Below are 7,497 nucleotides of genomic sequence, written 5' to 3' on the forward strand. Positions count from 1 at the left end.
TGCAGAGCTGAGACCCCAACAAAGCAATATGTGGGTGTTAGAAGGAGCACCCAGGAGCTGAAAACATACGCACAGGTAGCAAATACTAGATTATTCTGTGATCCAGAAAAAGAACAAAGGAATAATTAAAAGGAAGAATGTAAGGGCATGGGTTTGTTGCAGCATAAAGAAAAAAGCACACATGGAGTATAAATTTAACCTTGTTTTGGTAAAAAGAGCATTTCACTAAGCTAATATTAGGATCAAATAGATAGAGCACCCCACCCACCCTCAATGAAGTCATTTAGAAAAACAAAACAATGAGATATTTTTAAGGAGACCAATTTAATGCAAAATACTCACATGGGGTGTATGTGTGCATTATGGCCTAATCCTATCAGGGACTTGCACTGCGGGATTGAGTGTTCTGGTGGCATAAGGTCCTGTATGGCTGTCACAAAACACAACATACCATTCAGCCTGGCCTGGCTGCTGCAGTAAGAGCCACACGAACCTGGTTGGAGGACACCTTCTGGCACCTGTAGGTCAGCTCAGAGGTGGAGGGGGGGTGGGAAGATGATGAGGTAGGAAGGAGGGTGGATTGAGGCTGGGGTCAGTATCTGTGGCGCCACCAATATTCTATCCCTCTTCCTGGCCTTGATGACCCAACCTCCATGCAGACTTACACCAGTAAAATTGCTGGCACAGACCCAAATAGACTCAGTGGGCCTGTATGGGTTTGCTCCATTGCAAGGGAACACCAGTTTCCTTACCCCAAGGAGGGCTCCAGGGCCTGACCTCCCTCCCCAGTGGAATACACTGAGCACCCATCATCATCCCCTGCATATGCCCGATCTCGTCTGATCTCGGAAGCTAAGCAGGGTCAGGCCTGGTTAGTACCTGGATGGGAGACCGCCTGGGAATACCGGGTGCTGTAGGCTTCTACCAGAGTCTTTCGAGACTGAAGGTTGCCAACCAACCATCATCATCACCACCACATGTAGAACTGGGCTGCCTGGCTGTGAGCATGACTTGGCTAAACCTTGAGGGAGTCAGGAGATAGGACTGTGGAGATAAATGGATCCCTGTCGCTGTTTTTCCCTGGTTGCCCCTGTTGGCTGGAACTCCTTCCCAGATCTACTGTAGGATGCCACCAGTCACACTTCCTGAAACTACTTCCTCCAAACCCTCTTTCCCCTGAAGCCTTTGGTATCCCCCCTCGTCCTCTTCCTTGCCTTCTTATAACGCCGTGTCAGTTCCTGCGCATGCCATTACCACAGAACCTTCCCTGCCTTCTCTAGCACGGGTCCTTTCCCTTTCTCTCCTTGGTGCACTTCTAGACTGTGAGCCCTTTGGAGCTCTTTGGAACAGGGTCTTGTCCTCTCTGCTCTTATACAACACCACGCGCCCTGATGACACCATAGTAATAATAATGATGATTCCACCACCCTCCCCCATAACTGGAGCACCCCTTCATCAGGAACAGAGAGGTGGAAGCCTTGGTCCCTTCGAGTTGCAATGGAGTGGCTCAGTCCAGTGGGTCAAATGATTTTGCCTGGCCCCGAACGCAGCCCGGCCCTCTTCCCCAGCACTGTGACCGCTGGCACCCAGCTGCAGCCTCCCCAAGCGACATCGGTGACAGGGGGAGAGAGGCCGCCAGGCACAGCGAGGAGGCGGCTTCCTGATAATTGTGGGCGATCAAGTCCTTTTAGCAGGGCTATTGATCAATGGCAGCTGCAGAGACAATGGGAGGCCGCATTGATTTTCCATTTGCCGGCCTCGCGGGCGGAGAGGCGCTCTGGCAGCTGCTTGTGGAGCGGAGCCGGGTACCTGACCGCTGGCGAGGGACCAGCAAGGGCTCGGGGTAGCACATCTCAACCACAACCTGACAAAAGTGATTAGCAACCGCAGCAAAGCCTTCTCTCTGAATTGCCCCAGTTGGGGAGGGCATAGCCGGAGCTCTGCCTGCGCAGAGGAATCCACTTCCTCCCGAATTCTGACCCTGCATCACTCTCACTCAGTACTGTCTACACAGACTGGCAGCAAGTCCACATGCCTCAGGGAGGGGCCTTTCTTAGGCATTTTCAAGGCCTTTCAGGGCATCTTCTGGAATGCCTCCGCTGGGAAGGCTTCCTGCACTGGCTGGGGCTCAATATTGGAAAGGGAGGGGCGTGGAGGGGGCACTCTGGGGAATGGCAATCGCAGGATGTAGGGAAGCACCACAGAGGCCAACGCTCTGGCCTCTCCTTGTAACAGGTCTCTCTGACATCTCAGGATGCCCAGCCATCCCTCACGCGTTCAGCATTAGAATCAAATGATAGTGGCGTTTGCCGACTCAAAGGACCTGTGAACAGGTGCAGTCCTGTTGGCCTTCTGAAAAGTGACTGGGGAGGGGCTGGTGGGCCACTGCTCTAGTTCCCCCAACAGTCATCCAAGGTTCCTACCAAGTCATGGACGGCGGGCTGGCCTCAGATGTTGGGGGTTGTAGGGCAGCTGCTGGGGGTCGAAGCCCTCCAACGGACTCGCTGCCAATCCCCGAGACCACAGGTGTGTCCAGAGCCTTCATGTGCTAGTGGTAGAGAGACCCTCCTGAGCTACAGCCTCTCCCCAGTTCTCCCCCCCCCCATATTAAATGTCAGATGGCAACCTCCACAAGGACACATCCAAGGATTGAATGCCTGCAAGGCTCAGCTCTGGCATCTCCAGGCAGGGCTACAAAAGGGGGGGGTCAAAGCCTGCCTGAAGCCCTGGGGAGCAGCAGCAGTGGGAATGACAATAAGGTCTGACCCCTGGAAGGACATTTCTCCCCCACCCACCCACTTTTCTGCAAATGGGTCATCAGCCATTGTCACAAGAAGGACAAGAAGTGTTTTGCACCTGAGTGGCATAAGGAAATTAGTAAATGGGGGAGATTAAATACATGCAAATTGAAGCCACTTTCCAGAGCAAGGTTTTGTTTTTTTTTTCCCCAAAAGTACTTCTAACTGGTACTTACTTCTTTGGCAATGTAACTGCCAGTGAGATCTTAATTCATTACCATTTGAAGGCCCTGTAAATTTGGAGTCCAATTAAATTTTCTCCTTTGCAAAAGAATGCTTTGACTTGCATGCATGACCTGGTTTTTACTGTTAGAAGTGCTGGGGCTTGATCCTGCAAAGGAGGGGCATCGCCTGAAGCAGCTCAGGAGGCATTTTCCTTCATTCCAGATATTCGGAGGTTGACTACAGTCCCTCACTGGTGAGGCACTGACACTCTGCACATGCTCCAAAGCGCTAACCCAAATAACTGTTGTATTCTAGTGCTGGTCAAACACTTGTCAACTCAACTCAGAATAAGCTCAGCCATTATCACTGAGTGTCTCTCAGAGAGCCCTGGGAGAAAAAGACCCTTGCTAGAGCTTGAAATTGCCTTGTAACTTCTTGCACATGTGCACTGCTTTTCTAACACTCATGTACATTCTTGCAATGCCACTTTTTGAATTGTAGTTCCTGCACATCTGAACATCAGAAGGGCCCCACTGAACGAGGGGGGAGGTTTTCCTACAGTATTCTTGGCTGGTAAGTTTGTCCTCAATGAATGCGTGTCAGACCTTTTTGACATCTGTGAGGGAATGAGCTGGCATCCCCTCCCCTCCCCTTCAGAGCCATTCCAGGTGGTGGAAGCAAAACCTTAATGCTATGACCAATTGATGGTCGGTATACATTTTGCTTCCCCCACCCAGAATGGCTCCCAAGGGGAAGGGCTGCTTGCACACTGTGGTGAGGCTCCCGGAAAAACTTAATGTTTTGCACACCTCTAGCTATGCCACTGGTCAGAGGCCTTCATTCCAAATGTGAGGAAGCCAAGCGAGTGATGGAAAAGCTTTGTGGTGACAGGGAGGGGCCTTTCTTAGGCATTTTCAAGGCATCTTCTGGAATGCCTCCGTTCTTTGAATCAATGGCTGTTTCTCCTTCAGCCTCAGGTTGGAAGTGGCTGGAGGGATTTGCAGTTGCAGCCTGGAATGGGACGTGCAGCAGAATGGAGGGGTGTGCAAGCCTCCCCTTTCAGCACCACTTGCATTGGGAGAAGAGGCATTTTCCTCTAGCAGCCTGAAACTCACATCTGCTTGCAGAATTCAAGCTGGTAATATATCTATTGCCCAAGAAATGCAATCACATAAACACGGAAACCATGGAGACTGGGGGCTAATGAAACCTTTTCCTGTCGCTCTCCCTGGGCACGCACTGTGGTGCCCCCCAAGGCACAAATGCTATTATTGGTTTCCTTGAATTCCTTGCGCAGCCTTGAAACACCACACGGGCTGGAGGTGGTCTAAATCTGGCGATTTCACGGCAGCAGAAGGCAGCAGGGGAAGGAGCGAGATGGGAGCGGGGAAGAGACCAGGGTTTCTGCCTGCCGCAGCAAAACCTCATGTCCAGGCACACTGGATAAAGAACCCGCCCAGGACCAGCAACCCCTGCCCAATACTGCTCCCTACCCTCCACCCCATGCTCAGTGATCTGCCAGCCTCTGCTGCCCCAATTCCCTAGACAGGAAAAGGAAGAGAGGAGGTGGGGTGGAAGAGGCAGTGGGGGGGAGAGGAGAGGGCTAACCACCTCTCTCTGGTTGTTTTCCTGCTGAAAGGAAAAGTTGGGGGTCCTGAGACTATTGAGCGAGTCCACCGAGGCCAGGACAACAGTCTGCTGATGGGGACAGCTGAGAGTCTTGCCTTGAGGGTTGAGTTGGGAGGAGCGGTGGACTAGTGAGGGGTGCCCACAGTCACTACCACTCCTGCCAGCCTCCTCTGGCCTGCTGCTGACAGAGCAGTCTCCATCAGCACTCCCAGCCTCCCCCTGCTTGCTGGGGGGGAGTACTGAGAAGATCAGGAAGCAGCAGCAGCCCACCTCTTCCTCTAGCATTGATGAAAGACAAAGTGGGCTGCTGCTGCCGCCGTTGCCTTATTTGCCCTGCCCACCCAGCTGCATAAGAAAGTCACCGGATGAGGTAAGAGGGTGTTTTGCCAGATACCAATGCCAAGCTTTGCCTAGAGAACCTACACCCACTTTGCGCTAATTAGCTCCCCTGTGTTCCCCAGCAATGGCCCTAGTTCTGCCCTGCAGCACTGCTGGACCCCACCACCAGGGTAGCTCACCTGGTCAACCTGCAGAGGTCTTCTCTCCTCCTCTCTCCTGCCAGCAGCTCCTCCTGTCCCTACAGCAGCACTTTGGTCTTCAGCAGTTTTTGGGCATGGCAGCCAAACACCAATCTCCAGCATCTCCAGCAGCCTCTGTTCCAGCAGTCTCCAGTCCAGTCGCCCATCAGCAGTTCCAGTATTCCATCAGCCATTAGTTCCTTAGTCCATAGGCCAGTCTCCTCCTTTCATCAGATGCTTTAATGCCTGAGGGCCCTATTGCCTTCAAGTGGCTGCAGCTGTACAGCACACCCTCTGCTGAATGCCCAGGCCTAAAAGGGGCCACCGCTGACACCACATCCTACCTCCTCGCCAGATCTTCCTGGATTTCAATACAGAGGGCAAGGAGAGGAGGAACTCAGTGATCCAGAGCCCTCCCCTCATCCTCTTACCATCCAGATTACTGCCTCCTTCCTCTGCGCCTACCCTGCTTAAAACAAGGAGGGAGAGCAGAGCATTCTGGGAGCTCTTTGTGATGTCAGCACTGGGCAACCAAAAGTGAGGACAAGAGGGGCAGCCAAAATGAACAGGGGAAGCTTTTTGCAGAGTGTGGCCAACATCATTTGAAGGGTCATTTCAGCTGAGCAGGCCCTAAGAATTATGGATTGCTTGTCAGATGCCCCTGTAATGGATCAATCAGAAGGATGAAATGCAGCCTGCCTTGGAAGGCTTCCGTTCCACCGTTTTCTCTGTTTCCTCCGCATTCCTTTCAGATTGTCTGTGGTGCTTTTAATTATCTGCCTGAGACTCCATTTCCCTACCAAGGATTGCCCACAGCACAGGAGGCTTGATTTGAAATAAAACAAAATTACCAGCTTGGCTTTCACAGTTAAAGAAATAGCTGTCCTGACCTCTGGGTAATTAAGTGTGTGGCTGGCAATCAGAAAAAGGGATTAGTCGGGAAAATGCCAATGCTGGGCTCGGGGCACAATATGCACAGAGCCTGGGTCTGCCACAGGTTGGCAACCATGATGCTCGTTCTCCTGAATGATCCCTGGAGGAAGGGAACATCTGGTCACACAATTCTCCCTTTCCTGAAAGCATTCAGAAAGAATGGCTGGAACACCCAGCTGGGGAAGGGGCACCAGCTCCATGACAAAGCACCTGCAGCAGAAGGTCCAGCTTCCACCTTTGCTACCTGCAGGGAGGGCTGGGAAGGCCTGAAGCCCTGGAGCGCCACTGCCAGTCAGCACAGACAATCTGAGCTCTTCCCTTAAAAGGCACCTACCCTATAAGGAAAGGCTACAGTGTCTGGGACTCTTCTGTCTAGAAAAAAGGTGCGGGGGGGACGACGACACATGGTTGAGATGTACAAAATTATTCAGGGCTTGGATAGTGTGGAGAGAGGGATGTTCTTTTACCTCTCACACAGCATCAGAACCAGAAACAGTCACTAAAACTGAGTGTGGGGAGAGTTAGGACAGACAAAAAATATTTCTCTACCCAGAGCGTCATTAGTCTGTGGAACTCCTTGCCACCGGATGTGGTGATGGCAACCGGCCTAGATGCTTTTAAAAGGGGATTGGACAGATTTCTAGAAGAAAAATCCATCACAGGTTACAAGCCAGGATGGGTAAATGCCACCTCCTGGTTTTCGAAGTAGGCTACCTCAAAATGGCAGTTGCAATTGAGTGGCAACAGGATGCGTGTTTCTTGTTGTCCTGGGTGCTCCGTTGAAGCATCTGGTGGGCCACTGTGGGCCAGGAAGCAGGATGGGGCCAGCAGGGCTCTTCTCATGTTCTTATGAGCTGGCTGGATCAATAGTACGACTCAGTAGGCAGCGGTTTCACGTGTTCACCTTTGTGGTGCCGTCTCTCTTTGTCCCCTCCAGCAATACGTGAGCTCCGCTTGACTTCACTCATAATTGGGTCCCAGGTTGTGAGTGTCACCATCAAGCACTTGAAAGGAAATCAGCTTTGAGCAGAGCATTCTAAATGGGCTCCTGCTTTGCCTGTGCGCCTGGCGAGCCCCAAAGTTGCACAGGGTTTGCCATTCAGGGGTGCAAGAAGGTGGCTTTTTCCCTGGATCAAGTTTTAAACTAGGAGTAGTTCAGGAGCTTGCCAGCCTCTCCGGCTCACCTCGGGCACAAGCAGGCAGGCAGGCATGAAACAAGCCAGAGTTTTCTCACTAAGCTCCACAGAAACCACAACAGCCAGAAGGGGAGAAGGTCTGGATCTGCTGCCTCCTCTCCCATCAGACATGGACAGTACATGACCTTTCCAAAACAACTGTCTGCCCAGGAGCCAAAGTCTTCTGCAAATAGATATTTCAAATTTGCAGTTTCCTTGGAGCAAAAGGAACAGGCGATGCTCTTACAGCAGCAGATCTTGTGATCCACCACTATACAT

General features: G+C 52.0%; 1 pseudogene; it reads left to right on the top strand.

The window, feature by feature from the left end:
- Positions 1 to 804: 804 nt before the first annotated feature.
- LOC136659641 (5S ribosomal RNA) lies at positions 805 to 920 on the top strand (annotated as a pseudogene).
- The last annotated feature ends 6,577 nt before the right edge of the window (positions 921 to 7,497 follow it).

The sequence above is a fragment of the Tiliqua scincoides genome, chromosome 8 (genome assembly GCF_035046505.1).
Source record: "Tiliqua scincoides isolate rTilSci1 chromosome 8, rTilSci1.hap2, whole genome shotgun sequence".
Lineage (NCBI taxonomy): Eukaryota > Metazoa > Chordata > Lepidosauria > Squamata > Scincidae > Tiliqua > Tiliqua scincoides.